Genomic DNA, 18,666 nt, shown 5'->3' with positions numbered 1-18,666 from the left:
GCAAGCTGCATTGTAAAATTGTGGTAAAATAGATATTCAGACAATATTATTTACAACAATAAAAATAAGTTGATCGAAGAGGGCCGATATGAGTGGAAGTGGGTAGGTATTTCTAATGCTAATTTTATTTAACCCACGGAAGTCAATGCAGGGTCGAAGAGAACCATCCTTCGTAGACACAAATTAGAACCCGGTTCCTATCGGGGATTGGGGGCAGCACGAAAGGCTAAGTAGTTAGCACTACTGCCTTATAGCACTGGGGTCATGAGTTCAATTCCTGACCATGGCCTTATCTGTATGGAGTTTGTATGTTCTCCCCATGTTTGTGTGGGTTTCCTCTGGGTGCTCCGGTTTCCTCCCACACTTCAAAAACATACTGGTATATTAATTGGCTGCTAACAAATAGACCCTAGTCTGCGTTTCTGTGTGTGTCTGTGTGTGTGTTAGGGAATTTAGACTGTAAGCTTCAATGGGGCAGGGAGTGATGTGAGTGAGTTCTCTGTACAGCACTGTGGAATTAGTGGCGCTATATAAATAACTGATGATGATGATTTAGAAGGCCTAATAAAGCCCTTTTTAAGATTCTCCTTAATATACTCCTCCATGGCCTGCATTTCTTGTATCGAGAGGGAGTCGATCCAGACAAACAAAGTCTAAGGCGAAAATAAAGTTTACAACTTTCCTTAAAGTTGCAAAATAAGGTTTTATCTCCAGAGAACCAGTCTGGCAGGATCAATTTGGGTTCCACAGTAGAGGCCAGGAGAGCTTGCTGGGCTTGTGAGGCTCTAGCAGCTTCATCTTGCGCAGACAACCAATGTGACAGACCTTGGACCATCTGAGATAGTTGGTGAAGGACTTGTCCCGCTTTCATCCATGGAAACAGTTTCCACTATTCACTGGCCGATTATAATGTTACGGCTAACGGTCTTATCATAAACCTGTAGAACCAGATGGAGAGTTCTTCACCTATAGCAGCCGCCTTTCCCATAGAGTTCGCTATGCTAAAAGGTACTCGGATGCCCCCAGGTCTTATACTCAGAGTAGTACAGGTGTATGAATGCACCGTAGTGTAGAGTAGCGGGGTGTAGAATCTAACTTGATCACAAAACAGGCTGAGGTCTAGGTCCGAAGCAGGTAACGTGGTATTAAAGTAATTCTATCGTTTTCAAATAAGCATTTCATAAGCGAGTGTATTGTGTTTCCAAAGCACAAAGTAATTTATTTTAGCAGATGTAAAATTTAACAATTCAATACATGAATATAATACAGTACAGCCAATACCAAGAGATAAATACATACTGCTGCGCTCTCTTGCGCTAGCTGGTACCAGCGAACAGAACTTCACTCCAGAATACTGTGGTCAGAGAAGACTGAGGCCAGTGCCAGCACAGCTATATTATATACAGTCAGTGTTACAGAGAAAACAATGCAGATGACGTGGCTTGCTTTTATAGGTCCAGACTTCAGGTGGATCCAGTGTAAACAGGTCATATAACCCCCTCCAAGGCTGAGGGTCAACATTCCAGATGATTCTCCCGCCCAGAAACCAGTTTAAGCTAGTCCATTAACATATTACAGTCAGTATAAATTTAAGTATTTATTCCCTAACATCACTAACTAGAGTATGCAATGTGCGATCTCTTCATCGAAAGAACCGGACAACTGCTGATGAATAGGGGATTAAAATGATACCAGACATGACACATTTCCTATAACCTGGACCTTAAATAAAACTAAAGTGTACATATAATCATAATATAAACTAATAATAAACTAAATACTATCTGCTCATAAATCACTGTGGAATGGAATCAATATAAATATGAAATATATAAATAACTAAATGTTGTAGTGCGAGTGTGTGCGTGCGTATTTTACCGCGTGATCGCTCCATGCCATGTGTAGCGTGGCATACTGAGTGCAATCGCATGATAAAACAATACTAATTAATATACTTTTGCTCATCCAATTATACAACTTCAACAGTTCCACCCTTTGATAGTATACTAAACTATCACCCTAAAGATTTTATATGCAGGATCTCAGTACCACGTTTCATTGCTCTGTAATGCAAGTCCCCCTTGGTGTATGACCACGCTGTCTGTAGATCTAAACAAGTTATCACAATAGAGAGTCTTAATCCTCAAAACAATTTTCTTCTTTTACTATAGACCGTATACCTCTGGAGCTTTTTTTTTTTTATGCCCTTCAAGGGGACAATAGAACATGTAATACATTATTTGGAATGGTATGGGGTACAATAGAACATGTATCATCAATTACAGAATACTCTACTACAGTTGTTTATGTCTAACAGGTTCATCCGACCAACGCATGTCATTAAGCTCAGACTACATTTAAACATTTCATATGCACCAATAACATAATAAACCTGAGTTACAATATACATTCCAATAATATCAACATTTCCTTTCTTCAACACTTTTGGGGCGGGCTATTGTCTGCTCGTTCTTCCCAGTCTCCCAATAATCCTACTTGATATAATCTCTGAGGCACGTGAGAGCACACCCAGCACTCAGTTTGGTCTACAACCTTACCCACCCAAGAATGATAATCATTCTCAAGGATGCCTGCTCAAGTCCGAATATTACTGGACTGGCATCGCTGGATGTACCTCTGTTCAACTATGGGGTCAACGTATTTATGGACATAATGCTACTCAGACATAAGCCCCTCAAGCTTTCTCCAAGCTCCAAGGTTTCCAAATTTTCCTTTACCCCTCAATTGAATAGAGTAATTGGCTGGACCGTTTGTGCTGCTAACTTCTCCTTCATCCCCAACTTCTCCTTCACTACCTGAGCCAGCCTCTGTCACCTGTCCACAATTAAAAGAATTGACTGTCCTGAAAAGAGAATGAAATGAGAGAAACACAGAACAGGAAAACTACAACTTCATGCTGGACAACTGTCTTAGTCTTTGGCTCAGGTGCTACTAACTGCATTCGAGGCCTCCCAGAACAGATTCATGCATGCCCTTGGACCCTTCTCTGGGTGTTGGCTCCTCTGCAGTGGGTGGAATTGGTACCAGTGTGTCTCTGTTACCCTTGAGGTCCTGATGCTGGTAGCCTACACTTGGTACCTGTCTGTCAAATAACCTGAGCCTAGGAGATTACTGTTCCACAACTTACTCTCCCGGTCCAACGTCCTGACAGTTAGTGTATCTTTTCAGGAGACAATGTTTTGAATGTTCTCGGTTGCTGTCTCACTATTTACCTCTCCTCTCAAGGTCTAGACCAGTCTCTCAGTTACAAACTCATCACAAGAAAAGTCATAAACATTTCAAAAGTCAACAGGTTAGGAGGCAGCTCAGGAGTGATCTTGATAGTGGGGAGGACTAGTGGCTAAAGCTACCAGCCACTTCAATCAAGTTCCAACCCTCATTCTATTCAATTCCTTCTAACTAGTACCGTTACTTTATGTTGACACTGGTTTGTAGCTAATCAAAAGTATGTAATTTGTTACCACTACTCATACATTTTACATTTATTATCAATAACATGAATACCCCTATCACCTATTATAACTCTAGGGCTATCACATTGAATAACAAAAGCTTTGAGTATGACACAGTAATACATTAGACACATTTCAATACACCTTTACCCAGACATATTTCATTGGTACACCAGTGTATACTTGAGGATCCTGCAAGGTGGTAATTGGATGACGTGGATTTGTCTTACCTGGAGAAAACCCATCTGCAGGAGGGATATGGGATGGCTCTATTGGTATCATCTTCCTGACATTCTCTTAATCAAGACAGGACGTTGCCTTCCTACTAACTTGAGAAGAAATGTCTGGAGCACCCCAATATACTCTTATCAGCTTGCACATACCTTCTGTTCCCAGCTGAGCCAGACCATGTGCTGCCTCCGCTATGTATGGAATATACACTCTGGAAGCTACTGGTCTACCTGTCCATCTCTCCAGGGTCCGTCAGACTCCTAACCACATCTCTTCAGCTTCCAGACAGTTTATTCTACAGGTGACACAAATCTTCATATATTAACCAATATGTGTATGCGTGCCTGTGTGTGTGTGTGTGTGTGTGTGTGTGTGTTCACATTTTAAAACAATACAACGAAAAACAAAACAAAACATAGATTTGTCAGCTGTCACATAAAACCCTGTCTATTTGACAGATATGTTTGCCCTGGTGTGACAGCCATGTATAGTCGTGTGTGTAAGAGTGGGATTTTACTAGCAGCTACTTCAGTTGGTAACTGTGTCACAGTATCAAGTCCTCTATGTAATGTCCTACTCATGTGCTGGTATTGCCATAAAAAGATTTTTCAGTCACCTCAACGTCGCCCCCTAGACTAGAAAAATGCTGAAGACCAATGTATATCAATCGATTTTCTCTCTGCCAACTCACATGCCATTTTCAGTACCCCATGTTCAGCTACTTGGCTAAGTAAAAAGGGCAAAGGGGTCTATCTCTATAACACTTTCTTCAAATATAACAGTATCCAGTACATGTCTGTCTAACAGTGAAAAAATATAAAACATGAAAATTTTACATTTTCTAGGGTTTCACATTATGTCATATCTTGTGGCAAAAATCTTACTCCAATGTTCTACACAGAGATGCACATCTGTATGTCTAACCTCCAGCAATCTCCTAACTACCCTTTGTGCATAAATATAAAGACACACTTTGTACAGGAGCCCCGAAACAAAAAAAAGCAAAAACAAAACAGATATGTAATCTATAAAACATCAATCGTATTTCTACAACAAAAAACTTTCTGCTTAACATTAGCAGCTTCTATACACATAACACCAAATTCCTAGCTGCTTCTGTGACTTATGTCAGTCTTGTGTATGTATCCCTGAGTTTGTCTTATGTCATAAATGTCTTAACCCCATTACTGAGACCGTGTCTATGTCTTTTTGTATCTCTATACAAGAGAAGAGAGAGAGATAGCATAGATGTAAAGAATAAGAAAACAGGAAAACAATGAATAATAAGAATCCAAAGATTTGAATACAAGGGTTTGAAAACAAACAGAAATGCAGAAAGTGAGATTTTTACAGTAAACATGACAGCTGGATTGGACACTATGGGAAAATGACTGTATTCATTCCACTAATCCCCTTAGTTATTCACTAAACTATGACCCCTCCCCATACTTGACTAGGGGGTCTTACATCAACCGTGCAATCTGGTGTCGTCAGTCATTTTGTTCATTAAGAACTCGGTATCACCATAACTATATACCTCTGCAACGGACTTCCTGACTTATAATAGAGAAATGAAAAATTAATTCTTGGTGACTCATACTTATCTGAAATACATAAAACGATATTTTAGAGCAAAGTATGTACATATTTCATTTTTGAATAATGATTCTCAGCCAAACAAATTATCATGAGCCATTGCAGCCTAAAACAAAGAGTGTTCCAATGATCCATTGTTAATTTGTCTTTCAAGAGTAATTTTTATACTTCTCTATCCCACCACCCTTATTATTATTATTATTATTAATATTTATTTATAAGGCGCCACAAGGCATCCGCAGCGCCGTACAGAGACAAACAAAATCACAGTACAATGGGAGACAGCACAGTACAGTAAACACAGCAACTCAGTACGCTCAATGCACAGCTAGAGAGGGCGGGGAAGGGGTAGGGAGGATCCGCAAACGACGGGGCCCAAGAAGGAGGGCGCGGAAGACAGGGAGACCCCCAGGGGGGAGGAGGGAGCGAGAGTGGACGTGGGGTGGAGGACCCTCGAGGAGGAGGGCTAAGTAGCTGGAGAGCAGAGTTAGAAGTGGTGGAAACAGGAGGAGAGATGGCCCTGCTCAGAGGAGCGTACAATCTAAGGGGAGGGGTGGACAGACAGAGAGACGCAGGGGAGAGAGGGAGAGTAGGGGGACAGAGGCAGAAGATAAGGTAGGAAGTTAAGTGGGAGACAGAAAGGCTTTAAGAAAAAGGTGGGTTTTTAGGGCCCGTTTGAAGCTGGACAGATTAGGGGAAGTTCTGATGGAGGAAGCTTGTTCCAGTGGAGGGGGGCAGCGCGGGCGAAGTTTTGGATACGCGCGTGGGAGGAGGTTATAAGGGGGGAAGAGAGGCGACGGTCAGAGGCAGAACGGAGAGGGCGGGATGGAGCATGAATAGAGAGGAGGGTGGAGATGTAGGGCGCAGTGGAGTTGGCGAGGGCCTTGTAGGTGAGTGTGAGGAGCTTAAAGAGGATTCTGAAGGGGAATGGGAGCCAGTGAAGGGCTAGGTAGAGGGGGGAGACAAAAGAGGAGCGGCGAGAGAGGAAAATAAGCCTAGCTGCAGCGTTAAGGACGGATCGAAGGGGATCGAGATGAGAGTGGGGGAGGCCAGTGAGGAGGAGGTTGCAGTAGTCCAGGCGGGAGATGATCAGAGAGTGGATAAGGCATTTGGTTGCATCTTGGGAGAGGAAGGGCCGAATGCGAGTGATGTTGCGCAGCTGGAAGCGGCAGGATTTAGCAAGAGAGAGGATGTGGGGGCCAAAGGAGAGAGAGGAGTCGAGGATGACACCAAGGCAGCGAAGTTGGGGGACAGGGGAGATAGAGGTGTTGTCGACAGTGATGGAGAGGTCAGAAGGGGATGGGGTATGAGAGGGAGGAAAAACTATGAGCTCAGTTTTGGCAAGGTTAAGTTTGAGGAATCGAGAGGACATCCAGGAGGAGATGGCAGAGAGGCAGGCAGACACCCTAGAGAGGAGGGAGGGAGAGAGATCAGGAGAGGAGAGGTATAGTTGAGTGTCGTCAGCGTAAAGGTGGTAGCTGAAGCCGAAGGAGCTGATGAGTTCACCCAGGGAGGAGGTGTATAGAGAGAAGAGTAAGGGTCCCAGAACAGAGCCCTGAGGGACCCCGACTGGAAGGGTGGATGGGGGGGAGAGAGACCCAGAGGTGGTGACAGAGAAGGAACGGTGAGTAAGGTAAGAGGTGAACCAGGACAGGACTGGGCCGGAGAGGCCGAAAGACTGGAGGGTGTGAAGGAGGAGGGGGTGGTCAACGGTGTCAAACACTGCAGAGAGGTCAAGGAGGATGAAAAGGGAGAAGTGGCCCCTGGCTTTTGCAGAGAGGAGGTCATTGGTGACTTTAGCCAGGGCAGTTTCAGTGGAGTGGAGGGGGCGGAAACCAGACTGGAGAGGATCAAGGAGGGAGTATTCAGAAAGGTAGGAGGTGAGACGGCTGCAGACGAGCCTCTCGAGAATTTTGGAGGCAAAAGGGAGAAGAGATATGGGGCGATAGTTCGAGAGAGAAGTGGGGTCGAGATTAGGTTTCTTAAGAATGGGGGATACGAGAGCATGTTTGAAGGAGGAGGGGAAGATGCCAGTGGAAAAGGAGAGATTAAAGAGGTGAGCGAGGTGGGAGCAGGTGGTGGGGGAAAGGGAGCGAAGAAGGTGGGAGGGGATGGGATCCAGGGGGCAGGTAGTGGGGGGGGAGGAAAAAATGAGAGAGTGGACTTCCTCGCCGGTGGTGGGACGGAAGGAGTGGAGGGGAAGGTGGTTGGGGGGGAGGACAGAAGAGTGGGAGGGGTGGAAGAGAGAGTGGAGGAGGAGATTTCAAGTCGGATGGCCTCGATTTTAGAGGAGAAGAAGGAGGCGAAATCAGAGGCAGTCAGGGAGGAGGGGGTGGGGGGAGGGGAGGGGGCCAAGAGAGTGCTGAAGGTGGCAAAGAGGCGGCGGGGGTTAGAGGACTGGGAAGAGATGAGGGATTTAAAGAAAGATTGTTTAGCGAGTGAGAGGGCAGAGCTGTAGGATGAAAGGATGAATTTAAAGTGGAGGAAGTCAGCCAGGGAGCGGGATTTTCTCCAGTGACGTTCAGCGGAACGGGAGCATTTTTGGAGGAAGCGGGTAAATTTGGAGTGCCAGGGTTGGGGTTTGGAGCAGCGGGGGTGGACGGAGTGGGCAGGGGCGACCGCGTCCAGAGCGGAGGTGAGGGTGTGATTGTAGAGGGAGACCGCCTGGTCTAAGTCTAAGTCTACTAAGTCTATATTTCTTTTGTCTAGCCTTATCTGTGAGAAGAAAGGACAAGATAGTTATCTTTAAACAACAAACGAAACAAACATTTTCATTCTTTACCATCGGCCAGCGATCAGGAAAGCAAACATGACAACATCAAACAAACAAGCAAAATCAACAAAGTATACTTTTAAACCAGTTTCTTTCTATCCCTGCACACTGATACTTACCACAGAATAACATTTACCTTGCCTGGTTATAGGACTACAGGTATGACCTGACTTATAGAGTTGACTATAGTTCTTACTCAAAACATTTGCTGCTGTGAGGTGTGCAGGTAACTGTTGGAAAACCTCTGTGACTTGTGTGCGCCTTCTCTGTGGGTGTCTATGTAATTCCCCCTTAAGTGGCCCAAGTCTGTTTGCTTCCGCTCTTGTCATTGTACAGTCCCTTGCTTGATGTCCTGTTTTATGGCATCTAAAACACTTCCTCAACTCATGTTGTTTCTGTTCCTTAAACCAGGTGTTATTATACTGTGGTCGTGTGTGCAGTCCCTCTAGTGCTGTGATACTTACCATCACTACCCTATCACTTAGTTTCTCTTTCTGTTTATTTATACTTCTATCATGTCCTATAGCTGACTCCCTGAGAGCATTTACAGTGATTCCTTTTCAGTTTGGTAATGAAGTTTGCACCCTTCTTTTCAAGTTTTTCCTGAGGCCATCCATTAGAACTGAAACAGCAACCTCCCTGTAGTGTACATTATCTTTTATGTCTGATACTCCAGTGTATTTGGCCATTGCTATCAGAACTCTGTGAAAATAATCTGTTGCATTTTCACTATCCTTTTGTTTGATAGTAAAAATTTTACTCCAGTCCACTACCATAGGAAAGTATATGGCTAACTGAGAAATTATGCGTTTAATATTTTCATGGTTATCACCCTCTGTTGAGGATCTATCCTTCTCCAACATACAATCCTTAATAAACTTTTGTATATCAGTATTGAGAGGAAGACAGGTCTTCAACACTACTCGCCAGTCGTTATTAGTTGGCTCATACACATTACCATAATATCTAATAAACTTCTGACATTTGGCCAAATCTTTTCTAGGACCAGAGAAATCAGACAAAATTTAAAACATTTCAGACCTAGTCCATGGATCATACTTTGCTACATGTTTTAAGGGAACTTCATCATCTCTGTCCGCCTTCCCATTAGGAACTGCTGTTGTGCGAACAGGATGCAAGCCTACCAAATCACTACATTCTGAACTGGTTGCTGGAATTGCTGTTGCAGTATAATGGATGTCTCCCCCTCTGTTAACCTTTACATTATTCTCACCAATTTCAGCCGCTGCTCCTGCTGGTGGGATCGTTCCTTTTCTTTGTCCTGAAACATTACTTTTAACATTACTTAAAACAATATACAAGTTACTAGTTACAGTTTTTACATTTTTGGCATTGGTTGTACTTACCGCCCAGCCCACATTTGTCGGGGCGCGCTAGCGCTCAGTTCTCCCCACTTTTCAACGGCTATTTCAGCTATGCATGTGCTTTTCGCCACACTTACTTCCGCTGTGCACTCGCTGCTCTGCCACTTGTTGCCTTCCATTTGCCACAACTTTAAACAATCACTATGTCTAGTTCTCACTTCAGTTGATCTAATAAACCACACTTTTTCTTTAACATTATTTAACACCTCTGACTCAAAACTACCTATGTTTGGGAAAGGTTTCACACACTCCCGGGTCATCTTGACCCATTTGTCGCAACTCACCGTTGCGTATGCACCATACTTTTCAAACATATGGAACCTTGCCGAACCAATTGGTCCTTCCTTAGGCAGCACAACATCAACCATCTCTAGCGTTTGCTCCGCACCCATTGTGAAAACAACCTATTTCTCAATGCTACGCAAAAAAGGCCTTTTTAACTGTTCTCGTTTCAAACAGAACCTACTAGAGATTAACCGTGGACGATTTAATCAGGCTACGCCACCCACCTCCTAACACAGAAATATCACTATGGACAACAGAAATATCAGCTCCTCGATATCCTGGCTCAACACAAAATCTGTTGAGTATATTACTTAACTGGTAACATCAAAGTTTACCCGCCTTACCAGCGTAATTCCTCCCGCATCTCCACCCAATTCACAATCACGATTGCACAATAAACCATACGGTCCAATCGCACCGCTTAGCGATACTAGCTTTTGCTAAGCTTTGCGATTACGATTGGGGAGTACGTTTCAAAAGCCTTTTTAACTGTTCTCGTTTCAAACAGAGCTTTTGCTGCCGGTATACCTGCCATGTATACCTAACCTCGGTGTCCAGGTCGCCTCGTCAGACGACAAACAATAAATTTCCCAAACAATAGCACTATCTTTTCAGAGGTTTTACCAAGTGATTGCACTATGCATATATAACAGACTATAAACACGACTGTTTAAACACGTGGCAACAATACCGGAGGTTCACATACGCAATGCAGGAAGTACACATACCCTATGCAATGCAATACCTTTTAAAACGCAAAACGACAATAAAAAGAAACATTTTTCTTTCTTGTTCCGAGATTCAAGTTAGCGTTCCTTCAGATTATGCAACAACGGACATTTGGTTTCTCAACACAGAATGAACAACATGTTTTGAACACATTGCGTTCTTTCTCGTATGTGACGCATTAATCCACCCTTTGTTGAGGAACCGAAATCCGTAAGCATTGCATACCTTCCGGTAACGTAACCTCGCCGCTAAGAGTCCCCAAATTATTAAAGTAATTCTATCATTTTCAAATAAGCATTGCATAAGCGATTGTATTGTGTTTCCACAGCACAAAGTAATTTATTTTAGCAGATGTAAAAATTTAACAATTCAATACATGATTATAATACAGTACAGCCAATACCAAAATATAAATACATACCGCTGCGCTCGCTTGCACTAGCTAGTACCAGAGGACAGTACTTTACTCCAGAATACTGTGGTCAGAGAAGACTGAGGCCAGTGCCAGCACAGCTATATTATATACAGTCAGTGTTACAGATAAAACAATGCAGATAACGTGGCTTGCTTTTATAGGTCCAGACTTCAGGTGGGTCCAGTGTAAACAGGTCATAGGCTAGTTCAAACAACCCCCTACAAGGCTGAGGGTCAACATTCCAGATGATTCTCCCGCCCAGAAACCAGTTTAATCTAGTCTACACATTACAGTCAGTATCACTTTAAGTATTTATTCCCTAACATCACTAACTAGAGTATGCAATGTGCAATCTCGTTGGCCAAAGAACCGGACAACTGCTGATGAATAGGGGATTAAAATGATACCAGACATGACACATTTCCTATAACCTGGACCTTAAATAACACTAAAGAGTACATATAATCATAATATATAAACTATTAATAAACTAAATACTATCTGCTCATAAATCACTGTGGAATGGAATCAATATAAATATGAAATATATAAATAACTAAATGTTGTAGTGCGAGTGTGTGCGTGCAAATTGTTATGCACGTTTGTCGCTATCCAATAACGATTGTCGAATCTTGATTTGTGTTTTCAACGCACAAATATTTATTCTCAAAAAGTAGCATAATAATTCAAGCGAAATAATAATAAGTACAGCCGTTACTTATCGCAGGCGCTCTGGATCCAGTGAACAGTCATTCAGGTCTGAAGTCTTTGGTCAAAGATGACTGTCCACTAGATGAAAAGCTCCTGCTTATATGCAGAAAGAAAATACAGTGAAACAATGCAGATGACGTGGCTTGCTTCTATTGGTCCAGGCTTCAGGTGGGTCCAGGGTGTTGCAGATCATAGGCTAGTTCAAACCAAAATATACAAAGGTGGGGGTCATCTCTCCAGTGGATGTGTTCCTACTTTCCCGCCAAGAATCCAGTCTCAACTAGTCTATTAGCATTTTATAGTCAGCATCACTTTAAAGATTTATTCGCTAACATCAATAACTAGAGTATGCAATGTGCGATCTCTTCGCCAAATGAACCGGACAGCTGCTGATGAATAGGGGATTAAATATACATGACACCTTTCCTTTAACCTGAACCATATGTTTTACTAACATGCATATAACTTATAATATTACACATAAATACTACTATATTTCAACATAAATAACTGTGTTGCAACTACAATTAATGTGTACTAATTACAAATGTGTGTGTTTGTGCGAATGTATATAAAAAGTGTAAAAACTGTTATTGCCATGTGTTGCGGCTGGATACGCCCTTCCACGACGTAGCGTGCTCTACGCATATTTTCAGACAAAGACAAGCAAGTTTGCTAGATATTAATTGAAATGACTTTATCCAATTTGCTGACTTTTACAGTATTTTACCACGTGATCGCGCCATGCCATGTGTAGTGTGGCATACTGAGTGCAATTGCACAATAAAACAATATTAATTAATATACTTTCGCTCATCCAATTATACGACTTCGACAGTGGTCAGAGTCAGGCAAGATGTCAGGGCTGGCATCATACAAGGAGAATCCTGAAACGAAGCAAAGGTCAGGGCAACAGGCAAGAATCAAGTCCAATAAATGAAGCCAAGAGTCAGACACAGAAAATCCAAAGAGCAACAGAATCAATTTCATAGGAGCAGGCTACCACACAGCAACTGAGAACTATAACTGGCAGGGAGGCTAAGCCCTCTTTGCCTTATATACAGAGACTGGCCAATGGTTGCAGTGGAGCCCAGCAGGGAAAAATCAGCCTCAGGGGCCGATAAATTAATAGATTAATAATATGCGCATGCACCAGCTGCCCCTTATGCCGGGACGTGGCGCTAGTTACTACAGTGTCCCGACTGTTGCCTAGGCAACGGTCGGGTGCAAAAACAGGAAGTGAAGTCCCGGTCACCATGGAGACGGCCGGGTCGCAGATGAGCAGAGAGTCGCGGTGGCTGGGCACCGCCGTGGCTAGTAACATGATGATGATGATAATAATACCCTAGTCTCTGTCTGTCTCCCTCTCTGTCTGTCTTTGTGTGAGTGTGTGTATATATTAGGGAATTTAGACTGTAAGCTCCAATGGGGCAGGGACTGATGTGAATGAGTTCTCTGTACAGCGCTGCGGAATTAGTGGCGCTATATAAATAAATGATGATGATGATGATGATGAATAATAGTTCCTTTTCTCCTTTTCTCCAATTTATCTTGCAGCTAGTGTGTAATGATTTTGTCACAGGCCCTTTTCTCTCCTAACATACACATTTTACAATTCATTAGATACATTGGTTAGATACACTTTCTAACAGACTATCTAATGACACCTGTTATAAGAGTCTCTGATCTTCATTGGGCATGGTTATACCACTGGCTACCAACACTGCATCATCTGACCAATGTCATGGGTTTGAAATCACTATTATGAGACTCTTTGGATTTACACTTTCCATATTATGGCTAAAATGCTCCACAAAGGTCGACTTAGCACATAAATTTCTATGTGTTTGCTATGTTCATATTATCATTTCTATAAATGTACCTCAATTAAGGTATAAAGGAAATAAAATAAGATAAAGTATTCAATTGCTTGAAAGTGTGTAAATGGTGACCTAGTAGAACTCATTATGTCATGTGAAGTCTTTTAAAAGATTTTAACCTGATGTTATATCCTTAAGTTATGATTGCAAGCAACATATTTCTTAAGAAACACTTTGGCATATTCTGATGATTGGGAAGTTAATGAATCTATACCACCTATCATCAGGTGGGTTGAATGAGGGTTTGTGGATTTTCAGTAAGCAATAAAATATTGGGATGACTGGGTATGGTTGGTAAAGGTATTGAAGTTCATCCTTAGCAATAATTTTTTAAGGAGGAAGCTTTCCTTAGAATAGTAACCAAAGTTTCTAAGAATCAGGCTGTGGGATACCATCATTGAGGAGCCTCTGTGCTTTTAAAATGCAATCTATATGTCTATAGTAAGTATAACAATTCCTCCCTCTCCCTTTGTCTGCTTACTTGATAACCAGTCATTTACTGTCTTTCAAATTCTGTTATTTTATCGGGTTGGGTACAAAATCCTGACGGGACAAATCCTGACACTTATCCTGCCGACATGAAAATACTGCAGGGTTGTTAGGAACCTCTCTAGCCACTACAGCAAAACCTGGAGTCTGCTCTGAAGTCTGGTATTCACTGTTGCCCCTAGTGGTGGGGACAGGCTTGGCTGCAGACAAACAGAGGGTCCAGAGATGTGTACCGGCTAAGGAGAACCCAGGAATAGAGTGTTATGGCAGACAGCAGCATGGGGTCCAGGCAAGAGTCGGTGCCGGCAGCAGACAACATATCCAAAGAACAAACCAAGGTCATGGGTCACAGGCACAGGTTCGGAATCCAGGGACAGGCGAAAGATCAGGATCACTAGCAGAGAATCAGAGTCCGGGTTCAGGCAATAGATCAGGGTCAGAAGCAAAGGTTCAGAATCCAGGAACAGGCAAGGGTCATACACGGGAAATCAGTCTTAGGTTAAACATCAAACACAGGGACAAAGAAGCAGGCAGCAGTACTGAAACAGGACGCTATAACCGGCAGTGAGGCTCAGTCCTCACTGCCTTAAATAGTCCAAGTAGCCAATCAGGGAAGAGCCCTACAGAATCCCCAGGAGCAGCCTAATTAATACATAGCCCTGCCAACCAATGAGGGGAGAGAGGGCAGTTGCTGCTTAGTGACTAATGCTGAGCAGCTGAACTCAGAGCCGGATTTAGACCTCATGGGGCCCTAGGCAGGATACTGTTTTTGGGCCCCCTCCCTGAAACAATCCATAGCACTATATTTTTGCAGCCTACCATATACCCCTATAGTTACGTAGAAGTTAAAGCATGTGCCACCGCATGCCTACCATATACCCCTATAGTTAAGTAGATGTGAAAGCATGTGCCGCCGCATGCCTACCATATACCCCTATAGTTAAGTAGATGTGAAAGCATGTGCCACTGCGCAGCGGAGGTGGGGGTGTGGCTTGCCTCTTTGGGGGCGTACCTAACACGTGAAAAGAGCAAGGCCACCCTGCTGCAGAAAAAAGGCACCCCTAAATAATTACCGAGCAGTCCCGTTTTTTTAAGTAGTTGGGTCAAAACAACCTAATAAGTATTTAAGTCAGGACAGAAATATTAAATATTAATATTAAATTAAGTTGTTTGCAAAAATAATACGCATAAATCCAAGGATGTGCCCTTGTCACTTTTGTCCCTCAATCATCACACTATGCCCATTTATTGCCACTATTGTCCCTTCACAATATCACCTTTGTGCCCTCTCACTGTGTCACCTCTGTGCCCCCTCACTGTGTCACCTCTGTGCCCTCTCACTGTGTCACCTCTGTACCCCTTCACTGTGTCACCTCTGTGTCCCTTCACTGTGTCACCTCTGTGCCCCTTGACTGTGTCACCTCTCTGCCCCTTGACTGTGTCCCCTCTGTGCCCCTTCACTGTGTCACCTCTGTGCCCCTTCACTGTTTCACCTCTGTGCCCCTTCCTTATCACCTCACCCTATGTGCCTCCGTTTTACTTACCTGTCTTTTTCTCTTTTGTATTCCACTTTTCTGTCTTCTGGTCTTCTTGTCTTCCTGTCTTCTTTTTTCTCCACCATGCAGCTCCTCGGTTAGTCCTCACACTGTGGCCAGAAACAGACTTAAAAAAAAAAACAGTCACGTGATCGCATGACAGGTCCCGGCAGTCTCTCCTGTCTCTCTGTTTCCCCTGAATGAGGAGGAGAGACTGCCGGGACCTGTCATGCGATCACGTGACTGTTTTTTTTTTTTAAGTCTGTTTCCGTCCGCAGTCTCTTTTACTATGTCGGTGGACAGAGAGGGATGGCAGGCGGAGGGGAGCACTTCTCCGCCTTGCCTACCCCGCTCACCGCCAGTCCAGATTGGGCCCTTTGGGGACCGCTAGGCCCTAGGCAGTTGCCTAGGTTGCCTAGCGGGAAATCCGGCCCTGGCTGAACCTACACAGACCTGCGCGCGCCTGGCTGTTTGACAGCTCGCCGGGCGCGGCGGCAGGAGAACTACAGCATCCCGGTTGTTGCCCAGGCAACCGGGACGAAGACCCCAGAAATGACGTCCCGGTCGTCATAGCGATGGCCGGGACAGCTGCAGACAAAAGGTCGCCGCGACTCCTAACAAGGGTAAATGCTGACATTTCCAATACAATGCTCCCTTGCAATGGAGGGTATGGAGTTTATGCATACTGAACACCCTCTGGGCTAAACTATATGGGAGATCACCTCCTCTTTCTCCTAACTGGATTTGTTTGATTGCCCTGCATGATAGATATTGGGAATTAGATTGAAAGAAAGTCACATGACAAAACGCACATAGGACAGGAGTGATTATAGTGGTAAAGGTCACAATGTCTCTCTCCTGAGATTTTTTGCGATGGTTTTTCATTGGAAGATTCATATTTAGGATTGCCAGGCATGGAACATTAGCATTTCACAGATAAGCTGTTCATTAATATGTTTTATGTACATATTTTAATCTGTTTATATAATAAAGATCTGTTTGTACAAAATCATGCACTATTATGATCTATTGGTATACCCCTTATTAACCTGAGGTAATTTGAAGTTCCCATGCTGGATCATCCCATGTCTTAGACTGGGAACAATTCCTGAGGAGTAGCATCCTTCTACATAGGACTGAGGAAGATCTGACATTCTGCGTTTTGACTGGCCATTATGAAGTGCAACATGTGGCATGTGCATTGGCTGTATTAAGTATTTTTCCTGTGTTGCATATTTTACCATTGGGTGCCTATATTGTCAACCTACTCACACCCATTGTGATATCTGAAAATAAAAAAAGAACAGTAGAGTGCTGGTTAAGGTGAATTAAAATTGATTATAACTTATAAATTGAACTATACATTTATTGTTATAAAACAATTATATACATATATATATATATATATATATATATATATATTTATTTATATATATATATATATGAATACAAATAGTTAAACCCACAGTTATCCAGGATACTTCCGATATTTGATGATGATTTAGTTATTGTATATCCGCACTATAGGGATAATTAATTTCTTTGAACAAATAGCGTTATCCAAGAGAAATTCCATATAAGGATTAGGTCCAACAAATATTGAGACCAATTAAGTAATTCCCTTCATTCGGTGATTAGACTGCAAGCCTTAATAAGACCTTGGATTCAAATGAAATAGCGCTATGTAAAACACCTCTTATTCCAAGTATGAGGTGCAAAGTCCATCCATCCCTATTAGGGAATAATCCCATTAATATTTAAAAATACAAAAACAGTCAATTAGGCAACAATTGAGAAGCCAAAAAAATTTGCTGTCCACAGTATATTGTTTCTGTACCTTATAGCTAGATGATGATCTGGTTTCTGTGAAGCTGGAGAAAGTCTGGATATAATAAAAACCACAATAACGCTGATAGTAATGAGCTGAATAGATTGATACACTTGTCAAACAGAATAACCTGACGCGTTTCTCTGCCTCTTTGGGGGCGGTTTCATTAGAGGTAAATGTGTTTGCCATCGAGGCACCCTTAAATATCATTAATATCATTAAATGTATATAAGGAGCCAATCATTATTGCTCCCTAATTAATTGATCAGATTGCTATAAAAAACATTGTACATATTTCACTTGAAATCTTTTAAAATAAAATGCACATTTTCAAACATTATGAACATAAACATACAAAAAATATACCTTTACTTATCCTGCATAGCTTTATCCATTACGTCCATTACGTCCATAGTTGGATAATACGGCCGATGTAAACAAAAATCGCATGATTGAGTAAGCAATTGTGATATCTAATAAGCTTGTACTGCTCTGATGAAGCGGGTATGCTCATTTTTTTATCAACACATAAAAATTTATTGACACGCCTTACATCTTTTGTAACCAAAATTATGAGCTTTATCTACATCCCATTTTGGGTAGTTGTGATCTGTAAGGTGTAGGGAAGGACTCCTTGTGAATGAGGCATTGTAATATACGTGTATATATATATATATATATATATATATATATATATAATATATATATATATATATATATATATATATATACATATGTATCTATCTGTATATATATATCTATATCTATCTATCTATCTATATATCTATCTATCTATCTATCTATCTATCTATCTATCTATCCATCTATCTCTCTCTCTCTCTCTCTCTCTCTCTCTCTCTGTATATATATATATATATATATATATATATATATATATATATATATATATTTATACATATATCTGGGCCAATGCTAGCATGTCTGGCGCCCCCTGCCAAAAAAAAGTTTGGGTCCTCTTCCCCCCCCCCCCCCAAAATTGTTTGTTCATTCAATAATGCTTTTCTTCTTTTAATGCAAATCATATAATAAGCTTTCATAAAGAGAGTATTACAAATAAGTTTAGGAAACATCGTACATTTATTGTTATATGAAATATCAATGAAGAATATATATTTTTTGCACTAAAATTTTACATTTTTAGCAAATTAATTTGGTGAGAATACAGAAGACAAAAAAATGCCCACTTCATCACACTGTAATCTCCTTCATCAAACTGTGCTCCCTCTTTCAACACACTTTTGTCCCTTCCTCACACTGTACCATCCTTCATCACACTGCTCCCTCCTTCATCACACTGTACCTTCCTTCATTATCA

Source organism: Mixophyes fleayi, chromosome 6, assembly GCF_038048845.1.
Source record: "Mixophyes fleayi isolate aMixFle1 chromosome 6, aMixFle1.hap1, whole genome shotgun sequence".
Lineage (NCBI taxonomy): Eukaryota > Metazoa > Chordata > Amphibia > Anura > Limnodynastidae > Mixophyes > Mixophyes fleayi.
Note: the sequence above shows the minus strand (reverse complement) of the source record.